This window comes from Delphinapterus leucas, chromosome 1, assembly GCF_059928025.1.
Source record: "Delphinapterus leucas isolate spDelLeu-1000000601 "Yukka" chromosome 1, BTC_Dleu_Yukka2, whole genome shotgun sequence".
Classification (NCBI taxonomy): domain Eukaryota; kingdom Metazoa; phylum Chordata; class Mammalia; order Artiodactyla; family Monodontidae; genus Delphinapterus; species Delphinapterus leucas.
In genome coordinates, this window is record NC_143129.1 from 111,980,272 (window position 1) to 112,006,674 (window position 26,403).

Genomic DNA, 26,403 nt, shown 5'->3' on the forward strand with positions numbered 1-26,403 from the left:
GCTAACTAGCTGTGGCACTGGATGATTTTTACTTTGCCTTTTTCAACCTTAATGTCTTATCAGTAAAAAGAAAAACTGAGATGAAACAGGGATATGAACTTGAGGTGTTCTAAGGATGATTTCAAGGCATGTTAAAATGTTATGCATATGTGTGTAGTATTCTGGGAAAGACCCCCAAGGATACCTATAATATAAAAAAGGTTAAAAATCGATACTCTGTAAGATCTCTTCCACACAACTCTAGAATACCATGACTTGAATCAACTTACCCAAATAAACTCAAGGCTTTGAGCTCAGACTCAGGTGAATGTAATACTCAGGTCTTCTCAAAAGTCCTCACCCAAGGGACGCTCTCCCTGACCACCCTGTGTCACCAACCACTACCAGCCGCCAACCGCTCTCTAGCCCTGTACGCTGCTTCATTGTTCATCAGAGCACTCAGTACATGATATTATATGTTGGATTTGCTTATCGTCTATCTTCCCTCCTCTAGGATGTACGCTCCATGCTGTTTTCTTCATTGTTGGATTTATTCTCAGTGCCTGGCAAATATTAAGTGCTCAAAATATATTGAATAAGTGTTTTCTTAATCCATAAAATGAAGCATGGCAGACCCAAAATTCAAATACATTTTTTTTCTTTTAAAAAATCTGGTGGGGGGGGGTGCTTCCCTGGTGGCGCAGTGGTTGAGAGTCCACCTGCCGATGCAGGGGACACGGGTTCGTGCCCCAGTCCGGGAAGATCCCACATGCTGCAGAGCGGCTGGGCCCGTAAGTCATGGCCGCGGAGCCTGCGTGTCCGGAGCCTGTGCTCCGCAACGGGAGAGGCCACAACAGTGAGAGGCCCACGTACCGAAAAAAAAAACAAAAAAACAAAAAACTGGGCCCTGCTAAGAGCAATGTACTCTACTAAGCATTTTGTGAGCGTGTCTGTCTTACTTAATCTTCGTATGATCACATTAAGGCAAGCTTTTCAATTTTTAGAGCCTTCTATAAAGTAACACATCTGGGAAAAGAAGGCAGGCAACATACTGTAGAAAAAGTTGTTTCATCAGGTACCAGATCTACAGCTAACTTGCAGAGTCTGCTGAGACAAGCCACAATCCCCTTATACAGTATCCACATTTGTATCCTGGGAATAACACTTGCCCCGTCTCCCACAGGTCATCAGGAGAATAAATGTGCATATAAATGCTTCAGTATGTTAGAAGTGATGTACAAATGTATAATAGAGTAAGCAATGTGGTGGGGGGGTCCCTGCAAAGTGTTTCAGTAGAGATCTGCTACAAGCTGCTGGGAGAAGGCAAGAGCACAGGGGACATCTGTACAGTGTCCTTACATACAGGGTGTCAAGAGCATCCAGGATCCAGGAGGACCCAATAAAGACTTATTAATCAATGGGAATGATAGCCAGGCTCAACTCCTCTCCCTTCAGAATGCATTACTCTGTAAAGAAAAAAATGTCCGAAACCTAGCCTGGGACCAAACCTTTTTGCATGTAATTCACAGCCTCCTCTTGGAAAGAAATTAGCATTCCTGATAAAACGCTGCAGAAAACTTTTTTTCAATGGGATTAAGACTTGCTCTTAGAAATCAGTCACCCACTGACCTAGGAGACCGTCAGTCAAGCACCTGGTGATCCTTACCAACATTCTATTTGTATACAGTCTAACAATGCGTATAAAAAATTACGTATTATTTCTAAATATTCTAGGAGAGTTTGAGTGTACATCCCTAAAATGGATAATGGTGATTCTATCACTTTGGTATCAAATTAGCTTCCATCAAATCTTTTTAAAAGAGTGATAAGCTCTAACCATGCTCTTTCCCTTTTGAATGTTTTTGTCCACCAAGAAGAAATCTTTAAATTGGCCTATTGGGGCCTTTTTCCTTAGAGTTGACAGCGAATTTGACTGAAAAGTTTTCTTTAGCACCCAAACCAGTTGATCTTCAAAGTGGGGTAAGGGGTTTGGGGGCTTTTTGTTTTTGGAAGGAGGAGCACTCTGGTAGAATCTACTTCCAGATCACCAATTAACCCTCGTCTAAAAGTATGTGCTTCAGAACACCTGATGTCCAGCTGGTTCCTTCTGGCCATCTCCCTTTTTTCCCTTTTCACAGTCATCCGCTCCCCACATTCCACAAGAAAGGTAAACATCTCATTTCTCAGGAGTCTGCTTGTGGTGCATTGCCTTGGGGAGTAAAAATCTCCAGGGCTCCAAGCTGAGGGTCATTTGAAATACCTGTAGGGTTACAGATGTTAAGAAAGTGATTGACTTTCAAGACTGAGAAATCCTTTTGGGAGTTGGGGAAAGTATCCATTTCTTTGCTTCAAACAACACTGGAGGGAGACCCAATCAAGTTGTTAAGACAACAGAACATGGAAAATCATTTTTGTGATCAATCACTAGGTAACTTTTGTCATACACCTCAGGAGTTTAAAAAATAGAGTGGAATTATACTGCCTTCATTCCCATACACTTATATATGTGGTAAGGTGTCTTAAGCATTGACACTTAAAAAGAAGCCTCGATTATGAAGCCTATCTTATTTTAGCAATAAGTTTTACTTATGCATAAGTAAACTCTTTTTAAGCCCAGGCATCTCACTGAGAAGTTATTTTCCATAAAGTTTTACCTATGCTTAATACTTATTCATCAAAATTCTAATATACTTGTGCTGGTCAATCGTATATTAGTCAAAATCATAAAAACTCGATCCAAGTGAAATTTTGTTTAACATTTAGAGGCTTATTGTCACAAGAACTTAAAAAAAATATAGTGTGTATATATGTGCATCACAAGAGCATGGTAAGGCAATCAATGAAAGATTTTCAAACATAAGACTGTTAAATGGGGATTAGGTTATATAGAAGAAGAATGAAATGAGTTCCACAAGGGAAGCAAGTATGTAAAAATTCCCAGCTTTTCTAGGCCAGCTTGTTTGTGTGTTTTACAAATGGATGACATGGTAGATATGAAATCACTGTGGTATTTAATTTAGCTTCCACTGGGTACATTAAAAACAGTGTTTTTTTAAATCAGTATTTATAATATCAGAAGTGCCATTTTTTACAACTATAAAAAACTTTAGATATTAACTTTTAAAATGTATGAGGAGAGGACACAGTGTTTCAAAATCCTTTTAGGGGGTACTGGACAAAAATCATTATCAGACACTTTATTCTAAACTCCTTTATTCTAAGGACTTCCCTGGTGGTCCAGCAGTTAAGACACCACGCTCCCAATGCAGGGGGCCTGGGTTCAATCCCTGGTCAGGGAAATAGAGCCCACATATCACAACTAAGACCCCATGCAGCCAGGTTAAAAAAAAAAAAAAAAAAAAAAGGGCTTCCCTGGTGGCGCAGTGATTGAGAGTCCGCCTGCCGATGCAGGGGACACGGGTTCGTGCCCCGGTCCGGGAAGATCCCACATGCCACGGAGCAGTTAGGCCCGTGAGCCATGGCCGCTGAGCCTGCGTGTCCAGAGCCTGTGCTCCACAACGGGATGAGGCCACAACAGTGAGAACCCCGCGTACCGCAAACAAACAAACAAAAAAAAGTTGCTTATATCTTGCTGTCCTCTGTGCCCAAGTTTAGTCCCCAAAGCCTGGAACTGAAAGCACCCTTGGAGATCCTAAACTGCCTGTAAGCCAAGAACCTGTGCTGACCATCTAAACTTTTGACTTCTAATAGAAAGAGCCAGAATTATTTCAGTAAAGTCCAAAAGCTGAGTCAAGCATCCCCTGCAAATGGCCAAATCCAGAACTCTAAACACAGTAAACGTTCAGTAAACACTAGCTCATTAACAAAATATTTTTGTCATTCAACTGATATCTATTAACAGCATATATACAATAGCTCTTCTTCCTACTTCTAACCTTCAAGGAAATCTTTCAGATTTCCAAATACCAGTCAAAAGTACATTATTGAAACAAAGCCCTGGACTAGATAATAAGTATACTGAATTTTATTGCCTAATTCTTTCCCACATATCAGTTTACATGCCAAGTATAATGCCTGGCTCAGGAAGCTCACTCGGGAGATGAACAAAATTCATCCTTTATCATGAAGGAGCACCTAGGAGGAGGCAGAGGCATTCTCTGGCAGAGGGAATATAACAGATGCACAAGCATCAGAGGCAACACAGGGAAGGGATTCAGGAGCTCCTACGAGTGGTAGGCAGAGGGAAGGGTCTGGAATGGTCTTTCACAATAGGTATGCTTGAACTGACTCTTGAAAGATGGGCAGGTGTTTGACAAGGGGATATGAACACAGAGAGAGAAAAGGAAAAAAAAGCCACGGAGTGAAGCCATCTGGCTACCTTGTACCTTCCTCCCTGCACTGCAGACAGTTTAGGATGGCTGGTGCATGGGGGTGTTATTGTGCGCGCTGTGTCCATGGTGCACGCGTTGGTGATTTAGAAATGACGGGGGTGGGGGAAGCGGGGGGCAGTGAGAGGTGAAGCTGGAGAGTTGTAGAAGCAGACGGAGGAAGGCTGTATTATATGGCTCTCCAAGGCATTTGGAATCGATCCTTTGGCAAAGCAAGTCATTAAAGGATTATTAAACCAGGTAGTTGTGGTATGAAATTTGCCTTTCACAATGATTATTTTCCTGTTGTGTGAACAGCCAATTTTGTGGGGGGAAGATAGGAAAGACTACAAACTGAACTACCATTTGGAGGCAATTAGCAGCAGTCCTGGAAAAGACTCAAGGCAGTCAAGAGACTGTAAAGGAAGGGCACTGTTGGGAGGTACCTTAAGGGTGTGGCCTCTGGACAAACTGGTCACCATCCTTTAAGGAGCAGTTAAGGGGGGAACAAAGCAAAGAGAAGCCCGGAGTGAGTTCTACGCATTTTAGGGTTATGTAATTGGGTAAATGGTATTGCTATTTGCAAAAAAATGGAATCTAAAGATGATTAGCAAGTTTTGGTGGGGGAAAAGGTATCTTTGGTACACTAACTCCAGGCCCTTACTGTTCCATAAGGCAGGTAGCACCGGTGATATTATCCCCATTTTAAGTTCAAAGGGGTAATTTTTTTTTTGCCCCAAATCACATGTAGCAGTTTGGGGAGTCCACTACATACCAGGCTTAAGGGCAGATATACAAGGGAGCCAAGATCCATGCTTTCACGTAACTTATATTCTGGTGTGGGCGGGGAGGGAAACAGAAGATAAACAAGCCAGCAAACAATAAACCAAAGCCTGAAAGACTAGGACGGAGAATGGCAAGGGTACTTTATCTGAGGTGATCAGGGAAACTATACCTGAGGTCACTGGAGCTGACCTTCCATTGAGAAGGAAGCAGCTACGCAGATTCATAAGAGAAGAGCGTCCAGGCAGAGAGCAGCAACTGAGAAGCCCCAGAGGTAGGAACAAGGTTGGTGTGCCCTGAAGGAGGAATTCCAAATACTGGCAAGGGGTGAGCGAGAGGAAGCCCCAGATCCAAAGGCATTCCTGGGAGGGCGGAGGTGAAAGCCTTGAGCCCCCTTAGGGCAGTGCTAGCAGAGCATAAATACTATGGGAACCTGCCCACCAAGCACACAGCATTGTGCATCCAGAAACTGCATCATGACTCACACTTTTCGAAGACAAGTCATTGCTCAGTTGCCTATTTCGGCATTGAAATAGGGCCAGGAACAAACTCACTTAGTTTTGCCTAGAGAGATGAACTTTAAAATCTTCAGATGAACAGAATTCATCTTAAATTCATCTGCTCAGAGCAAGAAATAACCTGCAGTCCAATGGCAGGCAATTCTGCCCCCAAGGCTCCGTCATGTCCTCACATGTTACACGGGAGCAGAGCCTCCCAGCCACCCTCCAAGGCCCTCAAAGGGACTAGAGAGGCAACATTTTCCCCAAAGGATGCCCCATGAGCGCAGCTGGGGAGGATAAGGAGAAATGGTACCCCACTGCCAAGGTGCCAGGCTGGGCCCTGTCAATGAGAGCCTGAAAGCCTTGGAGAGACCGGATGTTCGGTTGCCTGCTGGCTCTGAGATGCGCCATCCCAAGCACAGCAGTCCAGCCAGCTCTCTGGAACACACTGCCTACGCCTCCCCTCCTGTGGTCATCTTCCACTGCTGCTTTGTGGTCTACCTATTCTGCCAACATTCCTTCATGTGCCCCCATTCAGCCAAATGCCTTCAAATTCCCCTCGCTAAGGGTGATGCGGATCAACCCTCTGACCCTCTTTGAAAAGATCCTACTTTACAGCCAATTTTCTCAGATGCATCTGCTTGGTGTATCCAAAAGAAAAAAGTAGCTGAATTTAAAGTCTGTCAATATAGCATGAATAAATTAGAAAAGAATTAAATCGTTCCTGAATTAGGTGACCCCTTTCAGAAGATCACATGGAGAAGTTATATATTATGAACACTTAAAGATGACTCCAAACATTACGGCTGCTTTGGAACGGTGCTGGAAACCTGTGGCACACTCTGATCCCTGCTTAAGGCAGGCTCATCTCGTGTCCAAGCTCATTTCAAGCCACACTTCCACAACATCTCTGCTCCCGCTCCCTGGCCAATTTTTGTTCCTAAAGTCACCATACAACCTCCAACCATAAGACGCTTGCACATACTTTCACGACACCTGTATATCTCCTTCCTAATAACGTTGGGAGTAGCAATTTTTCATGTATTTGCAGTGATTGATTCTCCTGTCTCCCCCAGTAACCTGTAACCTCCATGGTGGTATGGACCACGTGCATTTTTGCTTACTGTTGTGTCCCTAGAACCCGGCACGGTGTCTGGCACACAGTAGGTGCTTAACAAATAGCTGCTGGAAAAAAATACTATGAAATATACTCATTGGTGGAACGTTTCTGCTTCTGAGAGTGCATGTGGCAAAAAATCATTCAAACCAAGGCTGGAAAAGGTTAAGGCTGAGCTATTCTGGTTTTTATTATATATATATATATATATATATATATATATATATACACACACACACATATATAGGTATATATACACATATATACATATATATACACACACATATATATGTATATATACACATATATACATATATATATACACACACACATATATATATATACACATACAGGGAAGACTTTGCTAGGTTTAAACTGATTTTGGGCACAATTCTCAAAGAGTCTGACTAACAATTTAACAATACTCATTTGGAAATGTATGGAGGTGACCAATTTTAAAACTTTTTTTTAATGGAATAAGAGCTCATTTTCAAAAAGGTGCATCTAGATTAGGCCAAATTAAAAAAGAAAAGCTACCGCTTACTTCATCAGGCACAGTTTATTAGGTAATCTGCATACATTTTTTTCATTTACTCCTCATATCTGAATCTTACCCCCAGGTTACAGATTAGGAAATTGAGGATGCAAGTGTAAGTGGGAGAGCCAGGATTCATATCCAGATCTTTTTGATTCCAAGAGCTATATCTTAAATCTAAGCCACACTATAAGCTAAGAAATAGGTGTGACATTGAGTAATAAGGCGTTGCTCCCTCGCATGATAAGGTACAAGACTGCAGTCTAGTACCATCGATTGGGGCCAGTATTTAAAATAGGATTTGGATGCCAACGATGTGGTAGTAGAGAAATGAGACAATTCATGAAAAAGGAATAAGGAGGAATATGAACTAACATTTACTGAAAGCTTGTTTTATAACAGATACTGGATACTGGATTAGATGCTTTCATGTTAAGAGTTCTTTTAATCCTAAGAATCCTGTGAGATGGATAACAATAGTCAAGAAAAAAAAAGGTGTAGAATAACAGTGGCGTTCGACTACTCCAATGTTCCTTTCCCCCATCTTACTAAGGATGCGAAAATCCCACATTTTAGCTGGGCATAAGGTTGTCTACAGTAAGGACAATATTCCCCAGTCTCTATTCCAGCTAGATGAGGTCATATTGGTAAAGTCTGGTCAATGAGATTTAACAAGAAATGTATGACAGCCTCCAGGAAATTTCCTTAAGAGACCCTGGGCTCTTGCTTTTTCCCATCTTTTTCCCTTCCTTTCGTCCTCCCTTCTATACTTGGAACCTGGATGTGATGGCTGAAGCTCCACTTAGGACCATGAGATTGAGGGCCTCATTTGATGTTTGGTAGTTCTGAAAGGTGGAACAAGCCTAGGTCTCAGAGGACCTGTAAAGTCATAATACCAGCTCTGGACTGTCTCTCTATAAGCTTTTTTTTTAATGTAAAAGAGAAACAAACATCACTTTGTTTAAGCAATTTTTCTTTGAGGTCTCTGTAACTGACAGCTAATCTTAACTAATCCAGCAACTCATCCAAAGTGATAGCGTAGGGTTCAAACCCAGGCTCATCAGTCTGCACAGTTCACGCTCTTAGGCAGAAGCCTGAGGAACTCCTGATTATAATCTGCAATAGACTTGAGGGGGAAATGTAAAAATGCTGAAAAAAATTTGAAAGAAGAAAAGAAGGAAGGTTTGAATATGCTTTCAAATCTGCATACCTGAGACAATCAAAGGGAATATGCTACTCGACAGTAAAAAATTTAGTCTCCATCATAGATGGGCTGAGGAAGATCTCAGTCACCTGCATGGAGCTGGAAAGAAAAGAGAAATAGAAGCTGTGTAGCTGATAATGTCTCTGAAAGATGCTGTTGACCGAGGAGTGGCCATTGTAGAATAGAGCCCTGAAAATGGCCACAGGATGAAACAAACAACAAAGAATTACAAGGAATCCTGAAATTGAAGAAGCAGGAGATGAAGTTCAAAGATACACAGTCTGGAAAGAAACAAGCAGAATCATATGACCCATATCAAGCAGAATCACGTGACCCATATCAAGACCAAAAAGGCAAAAGTAAAGGTCAAGGTTGAAGCTCTGACAACTCATTTTAATTCATTTCCTTTACATGGGTTCACAACAGCATTGCAGAAGTGAATTTAAATTGTGTTGCAATTGAGTAGAATCCTAAATAAGAGGAAGTCATAGAACAGGGAGTTTATTATTACCCTTTGTTCAATTTCTAAATGAACAGCACTGAAAAGAACTTAGCAGAGAGATACAGTGATTGGAGTTAGGTCTAATTTTATTTAAGATCAATCTTAATGATCCAGAAAAGGAAAAATAAGTTGTTATGTCTGCCAAAGACATTATTTTAAACACGAGAAAAAAACCTAAGTCATAATAAAGGTGTGTAGGAAGTTTCGAAAATATAGATAGGAAATAAAATGCAAGTGGGCAATAGCAATAAAAGAAAAGGCAGCAATATGAAAACAGACATGACAGAAATTAGAATGCATTTTACAACTGGTTAAAGAAATTCTATACTATAATTGGGCCTCCCAAATTCCTATGAGTGGTCGCAGGTCTGTACTGTTTGCAGAGTAAGCAATACTCCCTGCGTCAGGAGAGCAGTGAGGGACATGCTATATAGGAGGCAATGAAAACCATGCCACCGAGTCTGGAGTTAACACGACAGATTCAGCATACATTTGTTTCTGATAATATCAGTGTAAGCTAGAAGGATGCTGGAAAGAGAAGCAAAAAATAAATTTGGAAATTCAACTTGAGAAACACTAAATGAACATCAGATATTAAATAGGCTATTTTTTATGGGCAGTAAAAAATCAAAAAGGAACATAAAAATACTTGGATACCATCAAAAAGGATTTTAAAATTACAAAAACTTTTTTATAAATAAAAATTTTGGCTTAAGCAAGAATCTTCTACATATTATTTCCAACCTTCAACTCCAGAAAACAAAACAAAAAATCACAAATTTCAAACCACTGCAGGAAAATACCCACACAGCCTAAAAAAATGTGGAGGGATAATGGAATATTATTCAGTACTAAAAAGAAAAACTATCAAGCCATGAAAAGACATGGAGGAAACTTAAATGCATAATACTAAGTGCAAGAAGCCAATGTGAAAAGGCTACAGACTGATTCCAACTATAAGACATTTTGGAAAAGGGAAAACTGTGGACACAGTGAAAATATCAGTGGTTGCCAGGGGTTAGGGGGGGCAGGAGGGATGAATAGGAAGATCACAGAGGAGTTTTAGGGCAGTGATAATATGATATAGTATCATACTCTGATGATATTATAATGGTGGATACATGTTGTTATATATTTGGCCAAACCCATAGCATGTACGACACCAAGAGTGAACCCTAATCTAAACTATGGTCTTTGGGTGATAATGATGTCTCAGTGTAGGTTTATCTATTGTATCAAGTGTACTGACTCTGGTGGGGGATGTTGATAATGGGGGAGGCTATGCATGAATGGGAGCAGGGGGTACATGGGAACTCTCTGCAGTTACTCTCAATTCTGCTGCGGACCTAAAACTGCTCTAAAAAATAAATTCTATTTAAAAAAAAAAAAACTTGAAAGACCTGGTACCCTTTTCCAGTGATATTGATTAGGGTCCTTTTCATTTTAATTAACGTTGGTGCTTTCATTCTGAGGATTTGGAGGAATGAAACAGCAATGGGGAGGGGAATGGTCTTTAAAAAGCAAATCTTAACTAGTCAAATGAAAACACTCCCAATGTGAGAATCTTCCTGTTAGGCTGGACATGTTGGAACACTTTTCCAATTTAAGAAAAAAAGAACGTTTCAAAGAATAGTAAATTTAATTCTAACATGTAGTAGATGGATAGTAGGTATCATGACTCAACTGTACACTCAGCAACAACACTGTCCCCCTCATTACCTGAACTAAGAGTAACGTCTGATATGTTAGGGGCCCAGTCACTTTTGGGATTGGCTGACATTTTATATTCCTTCAAGGGTGAAGCTGTTGACTAGGGAAGCCAGGGGCAAAAGAAAGTCACCTTGGCACTCACAAATCAAAGAGCATTTTCGGTTCTCAGGAGGTGGAACCTCAGCACGTGGAGGGTACTGGAATTTTTAAACAATTATACTGCAGTTTGATTGCTTCTGTGTACTACAACCTGACACTTAGGTTTTAGGAGACCTAACAGTCTGATAAAGGCACATACCATTTCATTTCCTCTTAGAAAGCAGTGTACACTTTGCCTATTTTAAGTTGGTTAACTATTTGCAATTTAAAAATTTCAGGGCTTCCCTGGTGGCGCAGTGGTTGAGAGTCCGCCTGCCGATGCAGGGTTCGTGCCCCGGGCCGGGAAGATCCCACATGCCGCGGAGCGGCTGGGCCCGTGAGCCATGGCCGCTGGGCCTGAGTGTCCGGAGCCTGCGCGTCCGGAGCCTGTGCTCCGCAACGGGAGAGGCCACGGCAGTGAGAGGCCCGCGTACCGCAAAAAAAAATCAATAAAAATAAATAAATAAAATTTTCATACCGATATCTTTTTACGGACTTAAAAAAAAAGTTTTTGGCAAGGCGAATTTATTCAAGGAAGTTCACAGGTAGGTTTCCGTTTTTAAATCAGGTTTATCCTTTTTTTTGGGAGGTGGGAAGGGGGCTGCTGAGAGGGAGTCTTTCTGACCACAAAGAAGTCTTCCACAAATGTCATCTGACTAAAGGCAACCTATGGACTTTGGGAAGTCAGGTGAGGACACAAGAGTGATGAGCCAACACCCAGCCTCCCCCCTCTGACCTCTCAGCACCTGCTCAACTGCAGCCCAGTAAGGGGAAACTCTTAGCTACTCTCTCGAAATGGGTATAGGTTGCTCCCTTCTCCTTCAAACAAACGAATGCCAACACCACCGTTAAATTGTAGGCGAACAATTGTAGATTTCCCACGAGCAGAAAATGTTTGCCAACCAACAGCGCCAGGGCAGGGGGCAAAGGAGAGCGACCCAAGCGCGGACGCTCTCCGGAGAGGTCTGCTCATCTAGGGAGGGCGAGACTCCAGCCCAGGAAACCAGAACCCGGTTTCCGCACCACCCTGAGGACTCACACTCAGGTGCGGCGCCGTGACTGCTGGGGGAGACATGCGACCGCACCGTCGCGCCGCCCACTCCTCCTGCCCCGAATGATCCCAGCACCCAGAAGTCCCTCGGGGGTATCACTTCTAGCCCAGAGACGAGGGAGTGGCAAAACCGCGCCTCGTCTCTCTAGCCCAGTCACCTGCCCGCAGGCCCGGCTCGCAGGTGAGGCGCGGACAGGTAACCGCACCTGCTCGGCCAACCCCACCTGCTGCGTCCCCTCACCCGGTCCTCCGCCCCCACCAACTGGGTCGGCTCGGCTCCTCCTCGGTGACCAGGGGCGTCTCGCCCCGACCTACCTGCGTGCCTCCGGCCCCGGGATCCGGCGCTCCTCGCGGGGTGCGCCCCGCGCCGCTCCGGGCGCGCCGGCGGCGGCCCCGCGCCCGCCCTTCCTTGCTGCCGGCTGCTGCGGGCTCAGCGGGAAGCCCCAGCGCTGCCAGGCTCACCGCCTCCAACCGGCTCCATTGTGACGCGGCGCGTTCCGCCGGCCAATCGGGGCGCGGCGGCGCGAACCGCTGACTAAGTTCGCGGGGGGAGAAGGAGGGGACTGGGCGGAGGCAGGAGGCGGAGGCGTTGGCCATGCGGCGGCGGTGGCGGCTGAGGAGAAGGAGGAAGGGGAGAAGGGGGTAGCAGCTGCTTCAGTAGTTGCTCCTGCTGTTAAATTTGCAGCAGCCTCTACCCGAGTGTTTGCCCAGCTTAGGGACTGCGGGGGCCTGTGACTCACCCCTTGCTGATGGAAACAAAGCGCGGCTGCCATCACCCCGGGAGCGCGCCATGTGGCCGCCCGGCCCGCTCGGCTGGGGCTAGAAAAGCGGGGGGCTGTTTTCAAGAGACGGCAGAGGGGCTTAGGGCTATCCAGGTGCACATGCAAGGGACTTTGGAAGTACATTTATGTGTCGGACCACTGCCTTCTCACATGTGCACCCAGAGTAACTTGTTATTTACATAACGTTTTGAACCTGAAAGGAAGGCTCGGGTGGAGCTGCGGGAAATCCCTTTACCTTTCCTTATACTGCGTACTTAAGATGCAGGGCCGAGCCCCTGTGTGGCAGTTTACAGTTGTACCAAACTAAGCGGCTTAAGATTCTGGGCCTCCAATAGCATCCGTCTCTCAATATGTCGTTATCCTCGGGATGCGGAGGGAACAACGTGATAGAGGGGCCTCGCTTTACTCATAACTAGGCTTTTACTGCTAAGAAACTGCCGGTCTACCCTATCTACTGACCCGCTCTTCTCCCTCTACAGTTAAGTGGGAAAAGTTACAATGTGCCTTACAGAACAAACGAAAAAGTAATCCAAACCCAGGAATTCGGGGGACAAAATTTTTATCATCCTCATTCACCCCCTACTCTCATCCCCACCCCAGATTTAAGTCAGTCTTTTTGCAGACTATCATCCTCAACACTGCGATTCAATTAGGCAACATTTATATCTTTGAGTTGCTATGGCAATCACATTACCATTAAAAAAAATGTACGGGAACCTCCGAAAGGAATAAAATAAAGACTATAAAAGACTCAGCATTTGGAGCATATCTGATCGTTTTGTATAAATGGGAGTAAAGAAAATGGAACAACTGAGTTATATGAGACCAAGTGGTGTCAGACAGAGACTGTTGAGATTAGGACTACAATTTAAGTTACCCCAAAAGGGAATAAGAGGGTTGTCTTTGTGACACCACTGCTCTATTCTCTCCTTGTCCACTCCATTCTGGGTTGGCGGCTGTCTTGGAGGAAAGGCTGAAAGAGCATTTCTTCATTTAGTCATTGATAGAGTCTTTATCGAACTTATGAGGGTGAGACACTGTGTATGTACAGATCTGTTAAGCTAATTTAGATTTGAATTTGGTCCTCAAACTGCTTACAACCTGGAGAGGAAGATAAAAGGTATTCAGAATTAAATATGAAACAAGGAAAATGAGTGCTATGAGAAATACTGATTGGTTGTAAAGTCATGGCATTAAAATTTTTAAATGTCTAATTTTCCATATGTGTCTTTGAATGTTTGGAAAGGCATATTGTCTCCCCTTCCAAAACCGCGAACAGAGAATCCATTCTTCTATCACAGCAATATCACTACTTGCGTGACTTGGAGTAGTAACTTAACCTCCTTGGGACTCAGCCTCTTCATCTATAAAATAAGAGATTAAAAACTAGATGATCTGTTAAGATTCCAATTCCAATGAGGGTATGAATAAAAAAGTGACTCCCATGCTTGGTAACCTAAGTCACCATTAGCAGGAAGTTAAAGTGCTCAAGTTCATTAAAACTGTATTAGCTCTGGGTTCATCTCAGATATGTGGCTTATGAATGTATTTATTCCAACTCTCATTAACAAAATCACCTTCCATGGTGACAACATTTATTACTGACACTGAAGAAATTGGGCTTCTGAATTTGTGATATATTGCTTCTGGGAATCCTCCTCTGAAACTGTAGCATCAAACAGGTGTTTCTCTTGTTTCTTCTTCCTTCTGTTTCACTTCATATAAGCTCCTGCTTATATCACAGGAGAAAAATGAATGACCCCAATGCTGTTCTCATAGAACTTTAATACTCTGCACATGACTCAAGCTCATAAAGAAGAGTATTTAGTAGTAACTAGAAATTATTGGCCCTGGGTAGGCCTTATAATGAGAAATAAATATACTGTGTGACTTTTTATGCCTGTGCCCAGTTTTTCTACTACACTGTAATCTCTTTGAAAGCAGGACGGGTGGAGTCTAGAAATATGCTCAGTCCTTAGAGGAGTATCTGAAATTCTCTAAGGGGCTCTGATCAATTATTTTGATCAGAGAAAGTCAATTATTCTGATCAAAGGAAATTCTAAAAGACTCAGTCACTATTTCCACAGCCAAATTCGTTAAAGTCTAAAATAGTGTTTAAAAGTCCCATCATAGATATTAAGCACTTATTATGGCACCATCAGTATGCTAGACATCGTGGACAATACCAAAAAAGCATCAAACTTGGTCCCTGACCTCAGCAGCTCATAAGTTAGACGAACACATAGAAAACAATCAAGTGCTACTTATGCTCCAGTGAAGAGAGGGATCAGTGCACATGGTGATAGACAAAGTCTCATGAAGAAAGGGAAACTTTAAGTATTGAAAGGGAAGCAAAATTTAGAAAGACTAAATCCTATAACTTTGTCTTATCTACCCCAAATATTGTCTTAAAATGACCAATCAGGGCTCAGTCAATCTCTTTCTGGTAAGCCAAGACTGTCTAGAAGAAGCAGAAGTAGAAATACTCTATTTTCTACAACATCCCATTGAATAGAATAGCTAGTGGTAGGTTGATCACATTCATATGGAAAAGAGGATGACTATGGACAGCACATGTGGCTGGTTCCTCTGTCGAATGACACAAATAATAGAAATAAAAGGATCACTGCAATTTGGTCATCTGGTTGTTGAACTGCATGACCCACATGAAGTAATCAACTAACTCCTGGGTTTGGCAGGTCCCTTTTGAGCTGATTCCCTGAAAAAAAATAATCTGAGAGACATCAGCATTAAGCTATGCTCCATGCGGCTGCCTTGATAAGGGCTCCATTTTCTCTTTGTCTTGAGAATTTTTATGATTAATGGAAGGCAGAATATGATCCCGTATTAACAGTTCTTTTCTAATTCTAAAATGATTTCTGATAATGAAAAATACTCTATTTCTTTAAATTAATTAAACATTGAATGTCTGCAGTGTATAAAAGAAAGCACTGGACATCTGACAGAGGTGAGGGAGAATACCAAGATAAATACAATAATTCCTTTCCTTAAAGATATGTACTCTAGTGGAGAAGGTTTATCCAGATAGCATATAGCATCTTAAAGGGGAGGTGAGAGTGGTGGGCTATGTAGGGTTGGAGGAGAATTATATGAACTTGGGTCTGAAGAAGTTTGGCTAGCTTTAAGGTTCTAAATTGAAATATTACTTTTAACTATTTTCTGAGCATTATGGTTCAAGTTTGTTAGTTCTACCAAGGCATCAAATCAGAAGAAAAGAACAAGAGCAAGAATGCATTCAGGGTTTTGCATTCTCAGAACGTTTTCCAGAATCCTCCTGGTTCAGCTGTGTATGACTGAGCATATTGTCACTGATAAAGAATTTTTATTTATTTTTGACCAAACACTTCACCATGTTTTCCCGACCTTTTCAACCTCCTGGTTGTAGAGGTTTAACATGAGCTTTCCTTGGGGCTGGGGAAAATTCTGAGAATGACACCTGACAATGAGCTCAGTAGTGAGAATTCCAAAGATAGGATGAGTAGGACATTGCACATGTTTTTGGAATAAGGTAACTTGACTAGAAACTAATTGAGCAGGGCCGGCTGTGCACTTCTGTGTGAGTTGATCCTTTATCATGGTCCCAGTATGGAATATTCATGACTAGTTACTCTGTGTTCTTACTACCCACTGTGCTGATTGCCCCCTCTGCCTCAAGTATACACTGCCCTTTCCTTATGAGACAGGGGCTAGGAAGATGACTTTCCAGCCTCTTCTCCAAAGGAAAAACAAGAATTCCTGCAGCAGGATGCCCAACATTCCCAGTTGATCTGTCTTCTGGGAAGATGCCCAAATATTTCTTTGGAAGCTTCCTACGCATCCCATTTAAAGACTATGTACTGTCATCTGGGTCACATATTGGAATCCACCACACAGCAGCCAGCCAATTATTGACTCTTGTCCCTTTCCCATCCATAAAAAGAAGACTTCTAAGAAAATATTTGCAAGTGAAGCCAGACTGAAAGCTTAGAATTAAAGCAGAGCTGGTGCCCCTCAGCTCCTGCAAAGTGGTCTAAAAAAAGCCTGGAGGAGTTCTGCTAGTGGCTGAGACAATGCTTGCTGAGATCCCTGTGAGGATTCAATCTGTGTTCCCTAAACCATGTTGAAATCTGGTCAAAAAGTTTCCTGGTACTGTAAAAGCAGCTGGTATCTGAGGGTCCCCAGGTCTAACACCAGCCAGACAGTGACTCTCCCCACCAACTCCCACCCTTTTTTTCTCAACAGCTGTCTGTGTATGTGCTTCTGTGTGTGTGTGCTTCTTGGCCTAATATAAAGTCATCTGTTAATTATAATACACATCGAACACTAGCCTTCAATTCTCATATAAAATGATTCTGTAAGAGTAGGAGCTAAAATATATATATATATAAATATATATATATGGTTTATTAAGAATTTAAAAAAATAAAAATAAATTGTAAAAGAACAAGATTCACAGCATTTTAGAGATGGAAGAGAAAAGATATATGCCAGAAAGAACACAGAACCTGGTGTCTTGGGTTCTACTGGTGGCTCTTCTGGCCATGAGGCCTAGGGCAAGCCACTAACAGTCTAGGCAGGAGTTTCTAATTTCCAATGTGTTTAATATATCTATCCTGGACTGTATAAGGAAAGAAGATAAGTATAGTTCACGTTTCAGATATCTCAGATTTCATTTCATTTTAATCATTTACCATCCAACAAATATTTATTCTGTGCCTACTACGTGCAAAACACTATACTGGTTTTTGGGGATACACTGGTCCATGTGATAGATGTGATCTTTGCCCTCCTGGGGTCTATAGACTCCCAGCACGCCTCCAGGGAATATAAGACTGGACATGATAAATCAGTGAGGACTGACTAACCAAACTCTAGTGTGTCCGCACAGCACCATACTCTCTGGCTTTATCTCCTGAACTCTATGTACCCAAATGCAGACACACCTTTGAATTATCTGCTTCTTCTTCTACTAACTTCTCTCTGCAGACTTCTTTACATCCAATTCACCATCTGCATGAAATTGCTGTTTTTGGAGCATAATAGAGCAATAAGACATGTGCCCTGAAGAAGCTTAAAGTTTTTAAAACTTAAAAAAATAGAGGCAAATAGGTAGCTGGTTATATGAGTAAATATGGGGCCAAGTAGGATCTCCTAATACAGGATATTATCATGGTTCAGAACATACAACTCAAATATACTTCATAATAGCTGTATATAATTAGGTTACCTTATGAAAAAGAATAGTAAGATGATAAACCAGGTGTCCTTTATCTCATTACAAAATTGAAGGGCAAAGGTAGTCAGGTCTTACACTGGTAGAGGAAAGAGTGGGTTAAAGTAGGGAAGACTTCTCAGAGAAATTCAGACCTAATGGGTAAATTACTTAGGGCTCAAAGGAAGCCTGTTGTTTTGGTGAGCAGAACAGCTTTTGGTGGCTGACAAAGGCCTCTGTGTAGGTGGGGGAGCTACAGACAGTTTGATTACAAGTAAAGATGAGGCAGAAGCAAACTGAAGGATGAAAACAGATACATGGGTGGATGGAAATTTATAATTTTATCTTCTTTGAGTGAACTCAATTGTCAAATAAAATTCCTGGATTTCCTTAACTTACTTACCAATTCAATAAGCAGATATAATATTTTGTTCTCTAGGGTCCTCAAGGACAAAATATAATTATAATACAAATAATTTCTATTTATGGACTATTTTATAGTTCATGCAAATTACTCAAATAGTGTATTATAGGCATTTCTAAACAATATGCTCTTACCTCTATAGTCTGTATACCTAAGAGTGATGGCATCTATTAGCAGTTTCTAGCCTTGCTGAGTCACTCTGTTAATCCTCCTGCAGCTCAGTCATCATTCAGAGGCCCAAAAGGTTGAAAGTTGACAACGGCTTAACTACAGATCCCTAACATCCTCTGGAGGAATGCTGCGAGACTGTGGAACTCGGGAGGGCAAAGTTCACATCCATCACATGGACTAGTGCATCCTCAGAAACAGGTTCAGTGTTTTGAACATAGTAGGCATAAAACAAGTATTTGCTGGGTGATAAATGAAAGAGTGAAATGAAATGAAGTCTGAGACTTCTGAAATGCACATCTTCTCTATCTTGTATATTCTAGGGTCATCTCAGGATTTAACCCCTAGCTCTGTCCACTTTAGTTCTCATATTTTAACATGTTCTTACTTGATTGAAAAATCAACAAATTTAAAAGACTGGGATTTGGAAGTGGGAAGGAGTACATGGGGGTGAGTCAAGAAGACAAGGGAATGATATACAGGTGGCAACATTCATCAAAGTTAGCTAAAAATATTACTTATTACAAGATTACTTATTATATTTCTCATGGCTATATATGTCTTCATCTCTTCCTCCTGGTAACATATATATCCACATTGAATTGGGCCACTTTTTCCAACTTGAGTGTCTTGTGACTTTAAAGTGCCATAATATCTTAAGATTTCTTTGATAATTTTTGACCAAAGGATTGGCTTTAGAGATGCTGGAAACCATTTTGCTAGCATAAAGTAACAAGACAGTATAAAGACATGAGTCAGAAAGTCATGACTACCTTTGGAAACAGTTACTTGAATATAGCACAGTGTAAAAGCAGGGATTCTGGATTAAGGCTACTTGGATTCAAATCGTGGCTTTGCCCTTATGAGCTGCTTGATGTTTGTCATTACTTAATTTCTCTGTGCCTTAGTTTTCTTGGAAAATGGGTTGTGAAGATTAAATGAATAGTATGGTTAGAGTAGCTCCAAGCACATAGTAAATCCCATATTAATCTTAGCTTTTATCATGATCTTGGGGAAGTAACTTACTGGGTTTAGAGTTTCCATGTATAAAATGAGAGGCTTTGACTAGATTATCTCTAAGGCCCTCCTGTACTTACTGTTTTCAAGTGAAGACAGTCCAGGCATTTTTCTACCATATATGTATGTGGTTAGAGATGGGGAAGTGCATGAGTAGTTAGTAAATGCTTTCCTTGACTGATGGAAGACGGGGCTATTGGGAGATTGAGATAAGTTTCTTCACTAGACTCTAAATTCCTTGAGGTTAAGGAGTATATCTTTTCCTCTTCAGGATCCCAAGGACTAACACGGTACCTGAGGGGAGTGAGTGCTCTATAAACCGTTAATGAATGTGGAATAAATGTCTGTGTCTTATGTTTCCAGGCGTGTGGGAATGGAAAAGGGTCATAACTGCTTCCTAAGCCTTTTCTAGCTTAAAGCTACTTACACAAAATATTCAAGAAACATTAGTGCTCTCTACTGGAGATATTCATAGTGCAGGAATTCATGATAGATTGGATTTTTGATGGCAGATTCTGATTTGAGTTCAGAAGTCTTGGATTTTAGAAATGGAATATAGCAGGTAGACATATTTTGCTGTGTTGCAAGTACAGATTTGGTGTTATGGCATTGAGAATGGTGTGATTTGCACTAAAACCCAAGACTCTTTTCCTTGCCTTGCATTTCTGCCCTTTCTCCAGAGCACTTGTATCTACACATTTGTACAAATGTTGTGTTCTTTCTCATTCATTTTAAATAAAAACAGAGGGGTAGCATTAAATATAATATTAATGTTAAGAAAGTGAAAAGGCAACCCACAGAATAGTAGAAAATATTCACAAATCATATATTTGATAAGAGGCTTGTATTCAGAGTATATAAAAACAAAATTCAACAATAAAAAGAAAAATAACCCAATTTTAAAACGGCAAAGTATTTGAATCAACATTTCTTGGGAAAAAAATATATACTGATGGACAATAAGCACGTGAAAAGATGCTCAATATCATTAGTCATTAGGGAAATGCAAATCAAAATCACAAGGAGATACTACTTCAAACTCATTAGGATGACTAAAATAAAAAGAAAATGAGAGATCTCAATAAGGATGTGGAGATATTGGAACCTTTATAACATTCCTGGTGGAACTGTAAATTGGTGTATCCACTTTGAAAAACAGCCTGGCAGTCTCTCAAAGTGCTGAACACAGAATTACTATATGACCCATCAATTCTACTCCTAGGAATATATTCAAGAGAATTGAAAACACATGGCCACAAAAACCCTGTACATGAATGTTCATAGTAGCATTATTCATAATAACCAAAAGGTAGAAACAGCCCAAATGTCTACCAACTGATGAGTGAATAAACAAATTGTGGTATATCCATACAATGGAATATTTTGTGACCATAAAAATAATGAAATATTGATATCTGCTACAACATAAATGAACCTTGGAAACATTATGCCAAATGAAAGAAACCAGTCATGAAATGTTACATAATATGTGATTCGTTTATATGAAATGTCCAGTATAGGTAAATCCACACACATACAAAAGAAGGTTAGTGGTTGCCAGAGGTTGGGGGAGAAGGGACAGAAGGTGACTGCTAATGGGTACATGGTTTCTTTTGGGGGTGATGAAAATGTTCTGATATTAGATAGTTACGATTGCTGTATAACTCTGTGACTATATGCAAAAACCAGTGAATTGTACACTTTAAAAAGGTGAATTTTGTGAAATGCATCTCAGTATACCTGCTGTTAAACAAAATCAATGTCCTCTAAATATACACAATTCTAATAACCATAGGACAAAGTTTCAGGCTTTGGTGGATCTTTTGAATCTGGACATTGCCCTATAAAGATCTCCTGTAGGGCTACGCCTGTCAAGGGATTTCTGGGGTTTTTTGTTTGCTTTTTTTTTAACCAAAGAAATAATCTGAGATTGTGTCTTTTTAATGCCAAAAGAACTGATTAAGAAGTAACAAAAGCAATCTACAGCTCATTTTGGTTTTATCAAATTTAAACTTTTTGCCTTTTATTAAGCAGCCTATTATTTATATTAATTTTTTAAAATAAAAACTATAAAAGAATGAATCCTCTCTCAAGTATTCCCCAAACTGTGCATTTGGGGTCTTATAATAAATGCTGGCCAGGGCTTAAGGATGATGTGATAGGGGGAACTTTATGTAAACACACTCACCCCTCTGTATCCACAGGTTCTGCATCTGTGGATTGAATTTTAATTGGCTGTTGATTGAATTCACAAATGCAGAACCTGCAGATATGGAGGACTGACTGTACTATACCATTTTATATAAGGGATTTGAGCATTCATAGATTTTGATATCCATGGCAAGTCCTGGAACTAATACCCTGTGGATACCGAAGGACGACTATATATTTCTCTTTTCATTTCTGTCAGTTTTTGTTTCATATCTTTGGTGCTCTATTGTTAGGTGCACATATGTTTATAGTTGTTATATCTTCCTGATGGATTGATAGTTTTAGCATAATAAAATGTCCCTCCAGCTTTATGTTTGTTGTTTGCATGGTGCATATGTTTTCATTATTTTACTTTCAATCTATTTGTAATCCTGACAATAACCTGTGTCTACTGTAGACAGCATATATTTGGATCCTTTTTTTTAACCCAGTCTGACAATCTCTGCTTTTTGATTGGATTGTTTTGTCCATTCACATTTGTTATTAATATAATTGAATTTACACTTCCCATTTAAGTTGTTGTTTTTCTATGTCTCACCTTTATTTTTTTTTGCATTAATGCCTTCTTTTTCATTAATTGAATATTTTCTAATATTGCATTTTAATATCTTTAATGATTTTATTGCTATATATGTTTAGTTATTTCCTTTAGGGCTTAAGATATACATCTTAACTTATCAAAAAAGGCTTCAGAATTATACTAGCAATTCCAAGGCAATGTAGAAACATCATTCCCATATAGCTCTATTCTCTTTTCTCTCTTATTGTGGTATTACTGTTATAGGTATTACCTCTATACTGTTATAAACCCAACAATACATTGTTATAATTATTATTACTTTACATAATTTTATGTCTTTTAAAGAAGCTGAGAGAAGAAAGGAGAGCAAGTATATATGTATAGCTTTTGTTATATCAGCCTTCTTATTTATCATTTTAGGTTCTCTGCATTTGTTCCTATGGATTCAAGTTAAGTATCTGATGTCAATTCTTAACCCAGTATGGCTTTATTCTCACCAACCTCCTGTGCTGTTATTGGCAAATATATTAAATTTCTGTATGTTATAGGCCCATCATACAATTAAATATACATTGCTTTACGCTTTTTAAGTGATTAAGAGAAGAAATGATAAGAAACAGGCATTTATACTCTTTTATAATTACATCATTACCTTTATCAGTTCTCTGTGTTGTGTGTGTGCGTGCGTGTGTGTGTGCATGAGCTTGTGTACGCTCGCGCACGTTGTATGTATTCAAATAAGTGTCTGAGGTCACCTCCTTTCAGTCCGAAGGACTTACTTTAGTATTTCTTGTAAGGCAGGTCTGCTAGCAACAGATTATTTCAGTTTTTGTTTATCCTAATATCTTTATTTCACCTTCATTTTTTTGAATGATAAATTTGCTGGATATGGGATTCTTGATTAGCAGTTTTTTAAATCTGAGGACTTAGACTATGTAATCCCATTGCCTCCAGCCCTCTATAGTTTCTGATAAGTCAACTGTTCATCTTATTGGAGTTTCCTTATAAGCGAGGAGTCATTTTTCTGTTGCTGTTTTCAACATTTTCTTTGGAAATTTTACTATGATGTGTCTATTCATGGATCTTTTTTAGTTTATCCTATTTGTAGTTTTTTGAACTTCCTAGTTACGTAGGTTTATATTTTTTCAGTAAATTTGGGAAGTTTTCAGCCATTAATTTTTCAAATATTTTTTCTGCCCCTTTCTCTCTCTTGTTCTTTTTCTGGTACTACTACTACATGTCTGTTGGTATACTTAATAGTGACCCACATTTCCCTGAGGCTTTGTTCATTTTCTCCTTTCTGTTCTTTGAATTACATAACTTCTATTGATCTATTTTCAAGTTCTTTAATTTCATCTTCTGCCAGTTTAAATTTACTACTGAGCCCATCTAGTGAATTTTAAAATTTCAGTTATTTTACTTTTCAACTCCAAAATTTCCATTAGGTTCTTTTAACTAATTGCTATCACTTTATTAATGTTCTCTATGTGATGTGACATTGTCATCATGCTTTCCTCTCTTCTAAAATCATTGTTTCCTTCAGTTCTTTGAACATATTTATAATGGCTTCTTTGAAGTCTTTTTCTGATAAATCTGACATCTGGTCACTCTTACAGGCAGTTTTATAGCTTGCTTTTCTTCTGGTATACAGGTCATATTTTCCTGTTTATTTTTCATGTCTCATAATATGTTTCTGAAAATGAACATTGTAGATAACATATTGCAGCAACTTTGGATACTGGCTCCACCTCTCCCCTCCTCTGGGGCTTGTTGCTGTTGTTAGCTTGTTTAGTTGTTTAGGAACTGACTGGGTTATTTTAGTGAAGTCTATTCCTTGCCCCTCCTCCTCTGCGCACTAAACACACATAAGGTCTGTGATGTTTTTCTTCAGGGGTTCATCCTTGGATGTGCCCAGTCACTCTGGGATAGCAAGGTTTTAGCAGGATTGTTTGTCTGATTACCTGACCATACCCACCTGTGAAACTCCACTAATGGCTGGTTAATTGCTCTATTGTTTGTAACAGTGCCCTGGGGAATAAATTGCTTTACACATTAATTCAATCAAATTCAGGCTCCTTTGAAGTGATAGTTCCTGATAGTCAGTGTTTGAGGTTTATTCAGATTCTAGGAGGGTTTTTGCAGCTGTTTTCTTATTTTTCTCCAGCAACTATTTCTTATCATTTAGCCTACATATCCTCAAGTAATTTATCAATCTCCTTCCAATTGCCTCTAACCAACAATTCTACTGTTTTTTTGAAAGTACCCTTAGGCTTGAACTTCACATGCTGTTTCAGATAAAGTTGATTCCTTTGGGGAGAGAATTTGAGCTCTTTGTTCTATGACGGCCTTTTCTCCCAGGCAAAATCTCTGAGTCACAACTCTGGTGCTGGAGTAAGGAACTATAGCTCAATTCTCTCTAAGTGACACCCCAGCTCAAAGAACTAAGTGCTCAGTGGATGTGGGGGCACAGCCCCAGATGTCCTTGGCTTGTTCCCCTTGGCATAAACCCCCTGTCCTTAGGGCTGAGGCAAGAGCAATTGGGATCTTGGTGTCCTACCATGCCCAAGGTAGAACCTTTGTCTCATGAGTGGGAGAAGGGAACCCCCACCTCTTGGCTGCACTGATCCAGAACTTCACCTCAGCAACATGTAGCTGGGGGCAGCATGAGAAATGCTGATGTCTTGTCCCTCCCAGGAAGATAGGCTTCCAACTGGGAGCTGGGGGGAGTCAGAACCTTGTGTTCTCAGCTGTACCAGTCTGGGTGGAGTTCCCATCTCATTGAGCTGGGAATGGTGAGGGATAGTATGGGTCTTGGTTCAAATACCACAGACTCTTGTAGTTTTATGGAGTTTTAGTAAATATTCTTGAGTAAATATTTCCTCACGTGCTGTATGCCTCTAGGGCCATTTCTATTTTTGTATGCCCACATGGCCAACTACTTTTAAATGGCTGTTTAAAAAATACTTTTCATCAGTTTTGCTGAGGAGTGAGTCTGAGTTGCACACTGTCATGCCAGAAGTGGAACCAGGAAGGAGAAACTGATCCAGTATAGATTAGCATTGTCTTTAGCTGAGTGCTTGAAGTATTTGTGGTTGCTAGTGGAAGGCCTAAGATATATTTGTACTACTACTACTACTACTACTACTAATTTTCTTAGGTTAGTATCCCAGAGGCAAAGCCTAAGATAGTAGTTCCTGTAGATGATTGGTTGATTGAGTCCTCTCAGAAGAAATCTTTAGAGAAGTGGTGACACGGGAGAATACAAGTTCCCAGGCATCCCTCAAGGGAGGTGGTGTGATCCTCTCTAGCAGACAACACTCACAGCATCGAAGGATGGATGCTCTGTAGTAAAGAGACTCAGAGTAGGGTTCAACAGCAGCTGCTATAAGAATCTAAATCAACCTCATGAAAGTAATTGTAGTAATAGTAATAAAAGTGATATAACGGCTACTTTTACTGGCCACTTTCTGTCTTTTAAGAAAGCTTACACTTACTATCTCTAATTCTCATGACTACACAGTAAATTAGATATTACTCTGTCATTTCTACAGATGAAGAGATCAGACCTGACCTGTTCTAGGTCACTCAGCTTGGTTGTAGATATTAGTCTCAGATGCAACCTGTCTGACTCCAAGGCCTGTCCTCTGTCCATTATCTATACAAAACTGTCCAAGAAGAGGTAAAGAAACAAGGAATGAAAGAAAAATAAAAGGACAAAACAGAGAAATAGTAAGCAAAAAAGCAGAGGCATGCCTGGGAGTGCATACCAACAGCCCCAGTAGCTACTCATTAGCACAAATACCCTTGGTTTTGGCCTAAGCCTTCTGGGGTCAGCCTTGTCAGGGCTCAACAATGCTGAAATCTCTTGGTTAATATCATCCAAGGAGTGAGAATTTTGGGGAAAATGTACATGGGCCCATTACCCACTCAACATGCTTAAATTATTTGGTTTAGCAAGGAGCAGAGCTATTTCTCTAAAACAAGAATCCCACATGGCAATATTTTCCTTCAAATTAATTGGCAGTGGAGAGACTTCAAGTGGCCCTACATACGCCCTAAGCCCCATTGTGGTTCAAGTGCTAAATGTTTAGGTGCTCTGTGAACGTCAATTTAAACAGCATCCTGCAGCGATTTATTCCAAAGGAGCCAGATTTTTGTAAATAGAGGATACATGCACCTGGTCTCTTTTCAATAAGTGACAATGTGATATTTCTTAACAAGA

At 40.5% G+C, this 26,403-nt stretch overlaps 1 protein-coding gene across 2 annotated transcripts in view; it reads right to left on the reverse strand.

Moving 5' to 3' along the window:
- LRRC8B (leucine rich repeat containing 8 VRAC subunit B) overlaps positions 1 to 12,289 on the reverse strand; it is a 75,531-nt gene extending 63,242 nt beyond the window's left edge. For both annotated transcript variants that reach the window (XM_022553303.3, XM_022553302.3), the window contains exon 1: positions 12,163 to 12,289. The gene's annotated coding sequence lies outside the window, so the exon portion shown is untranslated. The remainder of the gene's footprint in view (positions 1 to 12,162) is intronic.
- Between the last annotated feature and the right edge of the window lie 14,114 nt (positions 12,290 to 26,403).